Source organism: Ambystoma mexicanum, chromosome 8, assembly GCF_040938575.1.
Source record: "Ambystoma mexicanum isolate Mex_15411 chromosome 8, UKY_AmexF1_1, whole genome shotgun sequence".
Lineage (NCBI taxonomy): Eukaryota > Metazoa > Chordata > Amphibia > Caudata > Ambystomatidae > Ambystoma > Ambystoma mexicanum.
Genome location: NC_090929.1, coordinates 162,285,845 through 162,303,216, shown reverse-complemented (window position 1 = coordinate 162,303,216; position 17,372 = coordinate 162,285,845).

The following is a 17,372-nucleotide window of genomic DNA, read 5'->3' as shown; positions in this document are numbered from 1 at the left end:
ACCTGCCTCTTACTCCTCAACATCCTAATTAAGCACAGGTAGCTGAGCACGCACCGTCCCTACCCACGCTAACCTAAGCGTCTCCTCAGGCCTAATGCAGCCAGAAATCGGTCTGGTTGTCAACCCTCCAGAATGAACACATATTCCTGACCTCCCAAACACCACACCTACCACTAAGAAGCAGCGATCATTCAAGTGCCACACCAGCTGCACACATATCCGGTGCACCCATGCACCTTTTGGGCCTCCTTACGAGGCGGGCGGAATGGGTTTAAAGGCACCGGTAATGGTGCCGGTGCCGTTAAACCCACTCCGCCCTATTACGAGGCTCCCTCGCGGGACCCGGAAAGTACGTCTGGTCAGACCAGACGTCCTTTCCGGGTCCCATAAGGGGACCAGGGAGCTCCCTCCCCATTCCCATTAAGCCCTATAGGGCTCAAAGGGAATGGGGATTGAATTTTACTGGGTCCATGGAATGGGCAATTACCGGGTCTGCGTAAAATGTAATTACCGGCGGCAGCCGTGCCCTTAATAAGGGCACGGCTACCACCAGGGTCTTCATGAGGCCCTATGACTCTCTCTCTCTCTCTCTCTCTCTCTCTCAACTGACTTGAACTACGGTTCCGGCCAGTAACGGTCGCAGTCGGCGGGAAAGAGGCGCGTCGGAAGGCGTGTGAGTGTGAGGAGATAAACGCTTTGACTCTGGAAGTGGGCGGACCCAGGCAGGGCGGAGCGGTGTCTGGGTGGAGGGAGCTGGGATTAAGGAAATAGAGCAGACTCTCTAGGAGGGTGCAGGGGGAGAGTGTGCTCGGAGGAAGTGGTAAGAATGGGAAAGGGAGTGGGAAGGCTGAAATGAAGGGAGGCGGTGGAGGAAGGGGAGAAAAGGGGGAGGACACTGACTGTGAAGTCTACATCTGTGGAGGGGGGGAAGCGGGGAAAATGAGGGGCAGCATCGCAGCAGGTCTCCACAAAAGAATGATGATGGGGGGATGGTTGGGGATATCTCAGGGTCGGGGACCCAGGAAAAGTGTATTTTGGAGGGGCTGGGGGCCTCAGGAAGCGGTGTGCCTGGGGAGGAGCAGATGCAGTATGACAGTGTGTGGAAGGTGGTGTTGAAGCCAGATAGTCGTGGGAAAACGTTTCAGGGGGAGAATCCGATGGTGATTGCTGGGTGGTTGAAAGAGGCTGTGGGGAATGTCACTCGGGTGGAAGTGGTGTCTGGGGGTCGGTTGTTGGTGGGGGGGATGGGTGCTGATAGTAAGGCTAAGATATTGGAGGTGGGTTGTCTGGGTAGGCGTGCAGTGCGAGTGTTTGATCAGAGTGGTGTGTCGTGTAAGGGGGTGTTGTATGGGGTACCGTTGACTGTGAATATGTCTGAGGTGGAGGAGCAGCTGGCAGAGGTGGGGGTAGTGGAGGCGTGGAGGCTGGGGAGGAGAGATACACATGGGAATGTGGTGTCTACAACTGTGGCAGTGAGGTTTGCGAGAGCCGAGTGTCCGGAGGTGGTGAATTTGGGATATCAGAGGTTTTGTGTGAAAGCTTATGTAGCATTGCCTTTGGGATGTTATAAGTGTCAGCAGTTTGGACATGTGGCGAGAGTATGCAGGAATGAGAGGCACTGTGGGAGGTGTGGTGGAGATCATGATATTAAAGAATGTAAGGTGGAAACTCCGGAGAAGTGTGTGAATTGTGGGGGGGCACTCTACTGCGTTTAGCGGGTGTGAGAGTCAAAGAGTGGCGAGAGAGGTGGTGCAGGTGAGGGCTGCGGAAGGTTTATCTTATGCGGAGGCTGTGGCTAAGGTGAAACCGGTTTGAGTAGTGAGTGAAATGTGTAGGAGAGAGCCGGTGGTGGATGAGGCTGCGGGAAGGAAGGGAGTGGTGAGAGAGGTGAAAGGCGTAGAAATGGTGGTTGTCCCGAAAACTGAGTTTATGTGTTTTATAATAAATGTGCTGGAGCTGGTTCAGGGGAATTCGTCAGTCAGTGTGTTGAATCTTACGAAAGGAGTGGTGGAAGCAGGGAGGAGGTTTTTGAATGTTGTAGATGTGTCGGAAGAAGATGTGTTCAAGAAGGTTACTAAAGTGCGGAAACAGAGTGGGGCGTCGGCCTGAGAATTTTGCAGTGGAATGCGAGGAGCTTGTTGAGGAATGGGCAGGAGTTGAAAGCGGTGTTGTGTGGGGAATTGAATGTTGATGTGGTCTGTATTCAGGAAACGTGGTTAAGGGGTGATCTGAGGTTTGTGATTCCGGGTTTTGAGTTGTTTCGTAAGGATAGGACGGATGGGAGGGGGGGGGTGTAGCTGCGGCAGTTCGGAAGGGGTTGGTTGCGAGGGAGATTGTGGTAGATGGAGCAGTGGAGGTTATCGGGGCAGGGATTCGGGTAGGAGGATCAGAAGTCTTAGTGTTGAATTATTATAATCCATGTGAGGTGGTGGAGGTGGATGTGCTGTCTGAAGTGATAAGGGGACATGTGGGACCTTGTGTTTTATGTGGTGATTTCAACAGTGCCAATACGTTGTGGGGCAGTGATCGGACGGATGCAAATGGGGAACTGTTGGAGGGTATGGCGGATGAATTGAGTCTGTTTTTGCTGAATGACGGTTCAGGCACACGATTGGATGTGAGGACTGGGAAGTTGTCGTGTTTGGATCTGACCTGGGTGTCTGCTGCGATTGCGGGTGAATGTGACTGGATGGTGCGTGAGGATGGGGATATGGGGAGTGATTACTCTGGCATTTTAGTGACTGTGATGGGTGCTTGGAAGTCGGTTGAATTTAGGAAGGCTGATTGGGAGTTGTATAAGAAATTGTGTCAGGAATTGATTGTTTCTCGGGATAGGGATGGGGGGTGGATGAATGGAATGAGCATTTGGTGCAGGGAATGAGAGCGGCATCGGTAGCGGCAGTTCCGGAGGTAGAGAAGGGGAAAGGGGGGAAGGTTGAGGTTCCTTGGTGGTCGGTGGAATGTTCACAGGCTGTGGCAGCGCGTAAGAAGGCGAGGGCCAGGGCGGTGAGAACGGGAATGTTGGAGGATTTGTTGGCATGTAAGAAGGCGAAGGCGGTGGTGCAGAGGGTGATTAGGGAAAGAAAGCGCGGATATTGGAGGAGCTATTGTGGGTCTCTGGGGAGTAATTCTGATGTGGGTGAGGTTTGGAAGCAGTTCAAGCAGATGTCCGGGTTAATGAAGTTGCAGGGTGGCATGTCTGTGTTGTTGAAAGGGGTGGAGGTGGTCAGTGAAGATGGGGAGAAGGCGAATTTGCTGGGGGAACATTTTGCGGGAGTGCACAGTTCAGAGAACTTCCCGGAGGCAGTGAGACTAAGTATGGGAGTGGTTGAGGAGGAGATGCAGGAGTTGTTGGCGAATGTTGGGCCTTGGGAAGAGCAGTATGAGGCTCTGTTTTCTATGGTGGAGTTGGATAGGGCGATTCGGAAGGGGAAGTGGTCAAGTCCAGGGGTGGATGGAGTCATGTATGTATTTTTGGAGAAGTTGTCGGTGGAATGTAAGTTGGAGGTGTTAGCATTGTTCAATGAGATCTGGAAGACTGGAGTTTTACCGAGATTATGGAAGAGAGCGATTGTGGTAGCGATTTTGAAGAGTGGCAAGGTCCCGACGGAGTGTAAGTTATATAGGCCGATTGCGCTGACTGTCGTGATGTGTAAGGTTATGGAACGGATGATAGTTGAGCGATTGGGGTTCTATTTGGAGTCGAATGGGTGTCTGAGCGATTTTCAGAGTGGGTTCAGGAAGAATCGGTCAGTGGCAGATCCGTTAGTGAGGATGGTGACTGGAGTGGAGGAGGCTTTGTGTGATGGGGAGATGGTGGGGGCGTTCTTTTTGGATTTGGAGAAGGCGTATGATATGGTGTGGAAGAATGGGTTGCTGGTGAGACTGTTGGAGATGGGTGTGAAGGGGAGGATGTTTCGGTGGATTAAGGCGTTTTTGGCTGACAGGACCTTTCAGGTGAGAGTGAGGGGGGTGTTGTCTGAGGTTTGGAAGATGGAGAATGGGACACCGCAGGGGAGTGTGATTAGTGCGATGTTGTTTAATGTGATGGTGGACGGGTTGATTCGAGCTTTGGAGGGTTTCGGGTGTCAGGTGGATTTCTTTGCAGATGATGGTGTGGTATGGGTAAGAGGGTGAAGTTTTTTGTTGATGCAGAATCGGTTGCAAGCTGCGATAGTGCCTATGGAGGAGTGGTGTGGGAAATGGGGCTTTTCGATGTCTGTGGATAAAAGCGTGAGTATGGTTTTCTCAAGGAGAAGAGTGCAGCAAGTGTTGGACTTGGTTTTGAAAGGTGAGAAGGTGAAAAGCGTGGAAGAGTTTCGGTATTTGGGGGTGGTTTTGGATAGGAAGTTAAACTGTAATTTGCAGGTGAATAGAAGGGTGGATAAGAGCAAACAAAGGATGAATTTGTTGCGGGCGGTGACTGGGAAAGAGTGGGGTGCTCAACAGAAGTGTCTACGAATGTTGTATAAGGGGTTAATTTTGAGTGTGATGGATTTCGGATGTCAAGTGTCAGTGGGTTTCACGGCAAGTCAGAAGTTGCGGTTGGACAGGGTTCAGGCCAGGGCATTGAGGGTGTGTTCGGGTGTGATGAGGTCCTCTCCAGCGAATGCGGTTCAGGTGCTTGTGGGGGAGATGCCGTTGGGGTTGAGGAGAGATGCGTTGAATATGAGATGGTGGGTGAAGTGCAGTGCGAAGAGTGTGGCTCATCCGGTGCGTGAATGTTTGAAGTATAATTGGAGGTTTGATTATTATAGAGACCGGTGGAGGAGGAAAGGAGGTACTTTTGGGTTTCACATGTGGGAAAAGGGAGTGCAGTGGGGTGTGGGCAATTTGATGACTGTAACAGATACGGATTTGGAGAGATGGCCGAGGTGGATGATGGGGTCTCCAAAGGTGGGTTTGGAGTTAGCGAATGTGGTGTCAAAGAAAAGATGATTGCGGAGCGAGATCAAAGCTTTGGGCCAGGCGTATGTGGCAGGAAAGGAAGGATGCAAGGTGTTTACGGATGGTTCGAAGGATCCTGTGTCTGGGAGAGTGGGTATGGCGTATTATCTGGAAAGCACTGGGGAGTATAAAGTGGGACGATTGACGAATGATGTGTCAATTTGTACGGCTGAGTTGGTGGCGATTACATTGGCGATCGATAGGGTGTGCGAGTTGGGGTTAGATAAGGTGGTGATATTTTCAGATTCATTGAGTGGGTTGCAGGCGATTATGGCGGGGGATGGTGATAGGAAGGACGTGATTATGGACATCAGGAGGAAGATTGATCTGTGCGTACACAGGGGAATGGATTTGGAGTTGGCGTGGGTCCCCAGTCACAGTGGTATTTTGGGTAATGAGTCAGTGGATCTGGCGGCGGGTGAGGGTATGAGAAGGGGAGCGGTTGATGTGAGATTACCTTTGAGTGTGGATGAGGTGAAGGCGGTGGTGGTGAGATGGGTCATAGATGAGTGGCGGGAGAGGTGGGTGAGTGGGGTGAAGGGCAGGTGGATGTTTGGTGTTTGTGGGAAAGTGTCGTTGAAGGTGGATGCGGGGAGCCTGGAATGGAGGAGGGGGGAAGAGGTGATGCTGAATCGGTTGAGGATAGGACATGCGGGACTGAATGATTGTCTGTTTCAAGTGGGGAAACGTGAGTCGAGAGATTGTGCGGTGTGTGGTGTGCCTGAGACTGTGGGACATTTTCTGCTTAGGTGTGAAAGACATGTTGAGGAGAGAGAATTGATGAGGGTCCGATTGTCTGCGCTGGGTGTGGCTGAGCTGAGTGGGAAGACTTTGCTGGGAGGTGAAGGGGAGAGAGGTAGGAGGAGGAATAGTGTGATGTTGGATTTTGTGAGGCAAACGGGGCGGTGGGAGGAGTTGTGAGTTTATGTAAGCTAAGTATTGATTGGTGGGTCTGGTGCACATCATCCTTTAGGACGGGGAAGCGCCTGTGTGGGTCCGCCCATGCATCCGATAATTAAGAAGAAGAAGAAGAAGAACTACGGTTCCCGAGGGCGTTCAACCTACCAGCGCTTTGAGATCATACCAATGAATACATAAGGCGCTATATAAATGCAAAGTAACATAACATAACCATTATGGACCAGAGTGTGGATGTTCTATTTCCCATAACTCATGGCACGATTAAGAACACTAACAGGCCGATTCATGGAATAATTAGCGCGGCGCAAGTGGGCAAAAACGTGCGAATCGCAGTGGAATAGCGAAAATCGCAGTGCAATTGCGAAAATCGCACGAAAAGCAGCGCACGTCGATTCATGGAAGGCCGTGCGCGAGAAAACCAGCGGATGTGCGATAAAAAAGTGCGCGGCGCACGTTGGCGCACAGGCCATCTAACAGCGTGCGCCAGGTCACAGCGAAAATCGCACAGGCCACAGCGAAATTCGCACATAGCGCGGCGCACGCAACAAAAGTAGGCGGAACACGGGCGTAACACTCGGAATGGGGAACAACTTGCCAAAAGGTGGGCGTCACGGGGGAAGTACAGGGCACAAGTGCGCGGAACGCCCACACGCTCGCCTACAACACGTATTCATGGAATAGAATAGGGCAAAAAAGCGCACGCTCAAACCAGCGCACAGGCACAAACACGACCGCCACAAGAAAGCAGGCGGTAGCGTCTCTGCGGCTGTAAGAAATGTGCGCCAAAAGGTGCGCCAACAAATAGCACCTATATACTGCCATGATGAATGTCCCATACTGTGGCCCTCCAGGAAAAATGACGTGCAAAGGGGTACCCACAAACACGGACACCCGCTGACAAAAGAATACGTGTGCGTGTATACCGGGGTGCGCGGGAAGTCTAACACGCGATCGGGTCTGGGGGAGCGGGCTACGTGTATTACAGGGGTTCGCGTGAAGTTCCTCACGCGATCGGGCCTGGGGGAGCGGGCTACGTGTATTCCAGGGGTGCGCATGAAGTTCCACACGCGAATAGCCTGGGCGCGTGTATTTCAGGGGTGCGCGGGAAGTTCCACACGCGAATAGCCTGGGGGCGCGTGTATTCCAGGGGTGCGAGTGAAGTTCCACACGCGAATAGCCTGGGCGCGTGTATTTCAGGGGTGCGCGGGAAGTTCCACACGCGAATAGCCTGGGGGCGCGTGTATTCCAGGGGTGCGAGTGAAGTTCCACACGCGAATAGCCTGGGAGCGTGTATTTCAGGGGTGCGCGGGAAGTTCCACACGCGAATAGCCTGGGCGCGTGTATTTCAGGGGTGCGCGTGAAGTTCCACACGCGAATAGCCTGGGCGCGTGTATTTCAGGGGTGCGCGGGAAGTTCCACACGCGAATAGCCTGGGCGCGTGTATTTCAGGGGTGCGCGTGAAGTTCCACACGCGAATAGCCTGGGCGCGTGTATTTCAGGGGTGCGCGTGAAGTTCCACACGCGAATAGCCTGGGCGCGTGTATTTCAGGGGTGCGCGGGAAGTTCCACACGCGAATAGCCTGGGCGCGTGTATTTCAGGGGTGCGCGGGAAGTTCCACACGCGAATAGCCTGGGCGCGTGTATTTCAGGGGTGCGCGGGAAGTTCCACATGTGATTTGACAGTGTGGGTCCTCCCAGGTGTACCCTGTACACCCTCCACGGCCCCTGCAGGCAGCCCACACCACAGGGGACTACCCTGCATCCCTGGTCATGTCCCGCAGGCAGCCCACCTACCATGGGCATGCCCCCCAGCAAAGGCACATGTCTCCTTGAACTAATGAACACCAACTCATGTCCCCTTGCACCCCCACCCCCCAGCAGTGCAGGGGCAGCCTCCACCAGGCCCCCACTCATGTCTCCCACCACCCCCACCCCCCAGCACTGTGGGGCACCCTCCACCAGGCCCCCACTCATGTCTCCCACCACCCCCACCCCCCAGCCACCAGGGGCACCCTCTACCAGGCCCCCACTCATGTCTCCCACCACCCCCACACCCCAGCCACCAGGGGCACCCTCCACCAGGCCCCCACTCATGTCTCCCACCACCCCCACCCCCCAGCACTGTGGGGCACCTGCCAGCAGGCCCCCACCCATGTCCAACTCATGTCTCCCACCACCCCCACCCCCCAGCCACCAGGGGCACCCTCCACCAGGCCCCCACTCATGTCTCCCACCACCCCCACACCCCAGCCACCAGGGGCACCCTCCACCAGGCCCCCACTCATGTCTCCCACCACCCCCACACCCCAGCCACCAGGGGCACCCTCCACCAGGCCCCCACTCATGTCTCCCACCACCCCCACACCCCAGCCACCAGGGGCACCCTCCACCAGGCCCCCACTCATGTCTCCCACCACCCCCACCCCCCAGCACTGTGGGGCACCTGCCAGCAGGCCCCCACCCATGTCCAACTCATGTCTCCCACCACCCCCACCCCCCAGCCACCAGGGGCACCCTCCACCAGGCCCCCACTCATGTCTCCCACCACCCCCACACCCCAGCCACCAGGGGCACCCTCCACCAGGCCCCCACTCATGTCTCCCACCACCCCCACCCCCCAGCCACCAGGGGCACCCTCCACCAGGCCCCCACTCATGTCTCCCACCACCCCCACCCCCCAGCCACCAGGGGCACCCTCCACCAGGCCCCCACTCATGTCTCCCACCACCCCCACCCCCCAGCCACCAGGGGCACCCTCCACCAGGCCCCCACTCATGTCTCCCACCACCCCCACACCCCAGCCACCAGGGGCACCCTCCACCAGGCCCCCACTCATGTCTCCCACCACCCCCACCCCCCAGCACTGTGGGGCACCTGCCAGCAGGCCCCCACCCATGTCCAACTCATGTCTCCCACCACCCCCACCCCCCAGCCACCAGGGGCACCCTCCACCAGGCCCCCACTCATGTCTCCCACCACCCCCACACCCCAGCCACCAGGGGCACCCTCCACCAGGCCCCCACTCATGTCTCCCACCACCCCCACACCCCAGCCACCAGGGGCACCCTCCACCAGGCCCCCACTCATGTCTCCCACCACCCCCACCCCCCAGCACTGTGGGGCACCTGCCAGCAGGCCCCCACCCATGTCCAACTCATGTCTCCCACCACCCCCACCCCCCAGCCACCAGGGGCACCCTCCACCAGGCCCCCACTCATGTCTCCCACCACCCCCACACCCCAGCCACCAGGGGCACCCTCCACCAGGCCCCCACTCATGTCTCCCACCACCCCCACCCCCCAGCCACCAGGGGCACCCTCCACCAGGCCCCCACTCATGTCTCCCATCACCCCCACCCCCCAGCCACCAGGGGCACCCTCCACCAGGCCCCCACTCATGTCTCCCACCACCCCCACACCCCAGCCACCAGGGGCACCCTCCACCAGGCCCCCACTCATGTCTCCCACCACCCCCACCCCCCAGCCACCAGGGGCACCCTCCACCAGGCCCCCACTCATGTCTCCCACCACCCCCACACCCCAGCCACCAGGGGCACCCTCCACCAGGCCCCCACTCATGTCTCCCACCACCCCCACACCCCAGCCACCAGGGGCACCCTCCACCAGGCCCCCACTCATGTCTCCCACCACCCCCACCCCCCAGCCACCAGGGGCACCCTCCACCAGGCCCCCACTCATGTCTCCCACCACCCCCACCCCCCAGCCACCAGGGGCACCCTCCACCAGGCCCCCACTCATGTCTCCCACCACCCCCACACCCCAGCCACCAGGGGCACCCTCCACCAGGCCCCCACTCATGTCTCCCACCACCCCCACCCCCCAGCACTGTGGGGCACCTGCCAGCAGGCCCCCACCCATGTCCAACTCATGTCTCCCACCACCCCCACCCCCCAGCCACCAGGGGCACCCTCCACCAGGCCCCCACTCATGTCTCCCACCACCCCCACCCCCCAGCACTGTGGGGCACCTGCCAGCAGGCCCCCACCCATGTCCAACTCATGTCTCCCACCACCCCCACCCCCCAGCCACCAGGGGCACCCTCCACCAGGCCCCCACTCATGTCTCCCACCACCCCCACACCCCAGCCACCAGGGGCACCCTCCACCAGGCCCCCACTCATGTCTCCCACCACCCCCACACCCCAGCCACCAGGGGCACCCTCCACCAGGCCCCCACTCATGTCTCCCACCACCCCCACCCCCCAGCACTGTGGGGCACCTGCCAGCAGGCCCCCACCCATGTCCAACTCATGTCTCCCACCACCCCCACCCCCCAGCCACCAGGGGCACCCTCCACCAGGCCCCCACTCATGTCTCCCACCACCCCCAAACCCCAGCAGTGCAGGGTCACCCTCCACCAGGCCCCCACTCATGTCACCCACCACCCCCACCCCCCAGCACTGTGGGGCACCTGCCAGCAGGCCCCCACCCATGTCCAACTCATGTCTCCCACCACCCCCACCCCCCAGCCACCAGGGGCACCCTCCACCAGGCCCCCACTCATGTCTCCCACCACCCCCAAACCCCAGCAGTGCAGGGTCACCCTCCACCAGGCCCCCACTCATGTCACCCACCACCCCCACCCCCCAGCACTGTGGGGCACCTGCCAGCAGGCCCCCACCCATGTCCAACTCATGTCTCCCACCACCCCCACCCCCCAGCCACCAGGGGCACCCTCCACCAGGCCCCCACTCATGTCTCCCACCACCCCCACCCCCAGCCACCAGGGGCACCCTCCACCAGGCCCCCACTCATGTCTCCCACCACCCCCACACCCCAGCCACCAGGGGCACCCTCCACCAGGCCCCCACTCATGTCTCCCACCACCCCCACCCCCCAGCCACCAGGGGCACCCTCCACCAGGCCCCCACTCATGTCTCCCACCACCCCCACCCCCCAGCCACCAGGGGCACCCTCCACCAGGCCCCCACTCATGTCTCCCACCACCCCCACCCCCCAGCCACCAGGGGCACCCTCCACCAGGCCCCCACTCATGTCTCCCACCACCCCCACCCCCCAGCCACCAGGGGCACCCTCCACCAGGCCCCCACCCATGTCTCCCACCACCCCCAGCCCCCAGCCACCAGGGGCACCCTCCACCAGGCCCCCACCCATGTCTCCCACCACCCCCACCCCCCCAGCACTGTGGGGCACCTGCCAGCAGGCCCCCACCCATGTCCAATCCATGCCCCCCTGCACCTGGGTCCCAACATTCCCCAATCATGTCCGTAATGCCCATCCTCCCCTGCCAAAAGGCCCAAACAACTATCACACCCACCCACATATCAAAGGCAATTACATGTTACACCCCCAATTTAAATAATGCAATTGAACACATGTCTGTCACACACAATGGCTGCAAGTGAATGACAAAACACCCAACATGACATGCCTGAAAGCAATGAGATGATACGACACATTGAAGAATAAAAAAAATAATGTATTGAACAGCAAGTAGAATGGAAATGAAATAAGAAAAAACACAAAGCAAATCAAACAAAACAAGATGAATGTCCAAGAAAATAATCTGAAAAATTAAAATAAGCCAATGAAGAACCATGAAGAAGATCATCCTGGTCCATGAGCCCAACCAAATTAAACCTAACTATGACTACTAAATAAAAACTGAACTATATACAAAAAAGTGGTGCATTGTCCAATCGCTACCCAAAAAAAATCAAAAAAACAAAGGAAACCTAACCCTAACTATACAACTATATACAAAGGCAGCGGGCTATGCGGACGGCTCACTGGTTGTTGTCATGGGCCAGGGCATCATCGAACTCCTGGTCAATGGCTTGGAGGCGGGCATGTTCCCTGGCCCCGAGGTCCCGCAGGGATAACGCAGTGTCAAGCTCAAACTCCCTGCGAAGACCCTCGAGGCACTCAGCCCGCCTCAGCGCCCTCCGCATGGAGTCCTCCGCCCTGACCATCGTGAGCCGTTCCTCCTCTGCCCGCTGCCGCTCCGCACCTATCCGCTGGCACAACCGCTCCCACACGGAAGCCACTCCCATTCCAGGGTTCTCCTGCCCTCCGGCCGATGCCTGCACCCCTGATGTTGATGGCCCCGAGCCATGATGCCTCCCACGTTGAGCCTGCTGCTGCCTCCGACGCAACTGCCTGTGCCAGCACGACGGCATCCAGGCTGATGGAAACCACCGACGCCGTCGTGCACGTGCCCTGCCCGATGATGCCGTCACATCCTCCATCTGCTGGGGTCCAGTTGCTGTGGTGTCCACCCCTGCTGGATCTCTGACTCCCGACTGTGGCAGGGATGGGATCCCCACCGAGCTGGCTGCATTGGTCGGGGCAGGTCCACAGGGGGCCCTGGTGGCATCTGGGCTGGAAGACGGCAAGGAGAACGACTGGTGGATAGCCTGCACAGAGGAGGAGAGGGCCGCCACATTGGCCAACACATGCAGGAAACCCCCGAACATGGCCGATCCCAATTGGGCCACGTCGGCACGGTGCACTTCGTGATGACGTGCGTGCTCCTCCCGGGAAGCACGCACGGCATCACGAATCACAGCCGTGCGCATCGCGACCCCAATCAGGACCTTCTCCGCACGGCCAGGGGTTCCCACGTCCGCAGGTGGAGGGGAGTCAGGTGACATGGACATCCCCTCTACCTGCGGACAGGCCTGGGACGGGGCATCCCTGCTGGTGCATGGTGGTGCACTCACAGGGTCAGGGACAGCGACATGCACAGGCCCCTCCACGGTGACCTGTGCTGCCTCCTGCCCCTGGCCCTGGACTGCACCACTTGCACCAGCAGGGATGCCCCCACCAGGCCCCATGTGTGCCCCAGTGGCGGCCTCCTCCTCCTCTGTGCAAACCACCAACCTGGATGGCTCCTCACCGTCTCCCACCGTAGCAGGCCCCTGTGGGGGCTCACCCACCCCTTCCGCTGCAGCCGTGGGGGCATCCCCGCCGCCTTGCTCCACAGCGCCGTCTCCGCCCTCCTCTTCACTAGCCGCTGCGTAGAGGGAGACAAAGAACACAAGCATCAGGGCACTGTACAATGGTCCCCTAGACAGGAAGCAATAGCAGATGAGCACCACTGTCAAAGTACACTTCCATCATGTCCCTCCACAACACATGGGTCAGTCCAGGCAAAACACACACAGTAACAGGCATGGTGCATGCCATGGACATTTCCATGCATGTCCAATGGACTCTTGAAACATTCAATGATATGTAACTCACATGCATCATGGCTCATGCCTATCACATGCACACACTTCACCTCAGTCACATCCATCTGGCCCCAAACACACCAAACACAGCGGATACAAGGGTAATTTGGCTGCTTTACTGAATCTGTGCATTGTCACACACATGTGTCATGCATCCATGGCATGCACAAGTCACAGACACGCAGGTCAGGCACACAGACATGGCTACCATATATGTACCTGGCATCAGCACCCATCCCTCACCCCACCCATGTCCAGGTACAGAGACTGGCATGCTCTCATGTTCTAAATCTGCATAGGGCTCCCCATGCGGCATTTCAACACATGCAACAACCATGTGCATCACACATCACTGGTCGCACATGCATTACCATGATGTCCCTGCACACATACATGCATACATGGCCTATGGCACACATACAGGCAAGTATCATAGAACCAGCACACCGCAACATGCCCTGTCTCACACAGTAATGCATGGACACTTACCGCTCAACTCCAGACGGGCCTCCCTCTCAAGGATCTGGGCGTGGAGCGCTGGGCGTACGCGTTCCAGAACCCTCATCTGGATGGAACTCATGCGGCCCCGGCCCCCCTCCACGAGGCGCCGGGCCTTCACAAGGGTCCTGGACCTCAAGTCCTCCCAGCGCTTCTTGATCTTCAGGACGTCGCGGGTTGCCACCCCCTCCGTGTTGATGGCAACCACACAGTCGGCCCAGATCCTCTGCCGTCCTTCCTTGCTGGCGCGGGACGATCCAAAGAGGGCATCATACTGCCCCAGGACATGCTCCACCAGGACACCAACTTCGGTGACAGTGAAGCTGGTGCCCCTCTGCCCCTCTGGCCTGGGGTTGCCACTGGTGCCAGATGTGGAAGTGCCCGACATGGCAACCCCAGAGGCAGGTGTGGGTGGGCAACTGGGTCCTGGGGCTGGGCTGTGGAGCGATGTAATCCCAGTCGGGAGTCTTCAGTTCCAGCAGGGGTGGACACAGCAACTGGACCCCTGCAGATGGCTGATGTGCAGGCACCAAATGGCAGGGCACGGTGGCAGCAGGCAGGCAGGCAGGCAGCAGCAGATGGCACGTGGGAGGCTGCTCGGGGCACTGGGGGGCAGTAACTCGGCCTTCTGGGCAGGAGCGTGGTCTTCCGTGTGTTTTGGCGTGGCCAGCTTGATACGGAGTGATTTGGCACGTGAAAATCCTGCACGTCAGCGTGAAATCCGAGGAAAGGCCCTTAGCGCGTAAGCGCGTCAGCACGCATACGCGATTCTATTGGACCAGAGTCCCTCAGCGCGTAAGCGCGTCTGTGACGTCACCCGCACGGGTGTTCCCCACTCAGCACGTGATGACGGGGCACACGTGGAGATACTGCACGTCAGAGTGTCATCGCGTGTAATTGGACAAAAGTGCGCGTACACGCGATTGGCCCATGTACGTGTATTTAATGGGTGCGCGGGCACTTACACACGCAAGTACGTCAGCGAACCTGTATCCCGTGGTGCGTGTGAATTTCCACACGCTATTGGACTGGGAACTGGATTCCAGGGGTGCGCGGGTCACACGCTGTATCCCGTGGTGCGTGTGAATTTCCACACGCTATTGGACTGGGAACTGGATTCCAGGGGTGTGCGGGTCACACGCTGTATCCCGTGGTGCGTGTGAATTTCCACACGCTATTGGACTGGGAACTGGATTCCAGGGGTGCGCGGGTCACACGCTCGCCTAGAACACGCGCAAAGCATAATTTTGCGGACTTTAACAATAACAAGCTCAGACGCCAGGATGAACATACCGTTCCTAGCAGCAGTGGCAGTGGGCTACCAAAGGAGGAGGAGGAGGATAGTCAGGGCCAGAATATTCACACCCAGAACCAGCCTTTTCGGGATGCCTGATGACCAGGTGTATGGGAGGTACAGGTTTCCACCACACATTATACTGGACCTGGTGAGTGAGTGGGAGGATGACCTCACATCACCCACCCTGTGCTCCCAAGCACTCAGCCCCCTGGAGAAGGTCCTCAATGTACTGCACTTCTTAGCCACTGGATCATTTCAGCGGACAAGTGCCATAGTGGGTGGGGTGTCACAGGCCACCCAGTCACGCTGCCTACACCAGGTCTTGAACATCATCACTGCACGGCCATCAGTCCGCAGGCACATATACTTGCCCAGAACCCCTGCAGAAAGGCATGCTGCCGCCCTGGATTTTTACGCTGTGGCACGATTCCCCAAAGTGCTAGGTGCCATCGACTGCACCCATGTGGCTCTACGTACCCCCAGGGCATCTGAGCACATCTATAGGAACCGCAAGCACTGGCATTCCATCAACGTGCAGGTAGCATGTAATGCCAAGGGAATCATCACCTCAGTATATGCCAACTATCCCGGCTCCACCCACGACAGCTTCATTTACCGAATGTCCACCCTAAGCCGGGACCTAGAAGCTGGGCGGCATGGCGATACATGGCTGCTTGGTGAGTATGTATGCCACTGCACATGCATGCATGTTGGATACTGAGCAAGGTCACAACCCCACCAATGATACCAATCACCACCTCCACAGGGGACAGTGCCTACCCTCTCAGCCCCCACATGATGACGCCAATTCGGAACCCCACCACGCCACCCCAGGTAAGATATAACACAGCCCACATTACAACCAGGGGCATAGTGGAGCGCACATTCGGAGTGCTAAAGTCACGCTTTCGCTCCCTTGACCGTTCTGGCGGGCAGCTGTTATACGCTCCCCCAGTAGTGTGCAGGATCATAGTGGCAGCATGTGTCCTGCACAACGTTGCAACACGCTGGGGCCTGGCCGTGGACATGGTGGTGGCCCCACATCCCCAACCACATGCACAGCCGCTGCGCATGGGAGGGGAAAGGGCACGGGGGGAGGCAGCCCGTACACAGCTAGTGGCTAATTACTTCACATAGAAATCACACCCCTGTGGAGTGCACACTGCCCTGGCACATTCCATCTGACAATCAATGATGACTCAACCTGACACTGATCCTGAATGTCTGGAGAATGAACCGGGAATACCATGTCAGCCTGAGATTGTTCACCTGGAAGTGTCACAATGTGTGCATCCCTACCCACACAGACACCACCAATGCAGTTTTGTGAAGTTACACATTGAAGCAGCTAAAATGAATACCCACTTGCAAAATGCAACAAGAGGACAGTGCCATGTCAGCCAACCCAAGCCCAGCACCGCCACACGACACACCGTGCCATGTCATGCTAATTGCAGGTAAACAAAGTAATCCCCACAACATGACATCAGTCTCACTATGTACAGTGGCACTATTAGAAACCTGCAACACCTGAAATGCTCACAGCAATGCCGGACCAACAACATACTTGAGCACGTAGTACCATTAACATGACATCACAAATGTTACATATTAGTAGTCTCACCACCTGGAAATGCCTGCACTCCCACCACTACCAACTGTGCAGTGTTGTCGCCATGTAGAGTTGTAGGTGCACTGCTGCCAACATGGACCCCATCTCCAGACTAGAGGTCCTTGTGTGGACATGAGGAAGGGACCTGCAAATTGGGAGGTAGACACAGAAGAAGAGTTACACATCAATGCAACATGCAGTGTACAACACAACAGCAATATGCACTAGGAATGTATACACAGTATTGACTACAGACTGCCCACACAGCTCATGGGAGTCCAACGTCACTGTGTAATTCACTGTCACTTGGGCACACCCTTTACAAGCCCATGGAAACGGGAAGCAGGAGGGGTGTGTGTGACTCAAACCCAAGCATCTGAACCAAATACATTACAAGCCTGCATGTGCCCAGCCACAATGCAGCGTATGCCCACAGGAACCACGGAAGCCAACAGATCGTCCCAAAAAAATTGGGAATAAAAGAAATCAAAATAAAAATAAAAATAAGAAACAATCAAAAATGGCCATTGATGGGCCCGGGGGGGTTGGGGAGGCCACCCAGGAGGTCCGAGGACAGGATGCACACCAGAACCCACCTGCGTGGATCCTGGGAAGATAAAACACCTCCATGGGCTCATGGCCCACACGGCTACCCTATTGTGGGAGTATCACTGCTGTCGCTATTATCACCCTGTGCAGCTGCATCCGGAGGTGGTTGCACTATGGGAGGCAGCCCACGCAAGGCCCTAGTCTGCTCCTCCATGGCTGCAAGCATGCGGGTGTGGTAGGTCTGGTTCTGGAGGATGAGTGTGCGGAGGTCCCCATGCAACAACTCACGGGATGCCCGGACCTCCGCCCTCGTTGCCTGCATCTCAGCTGAGA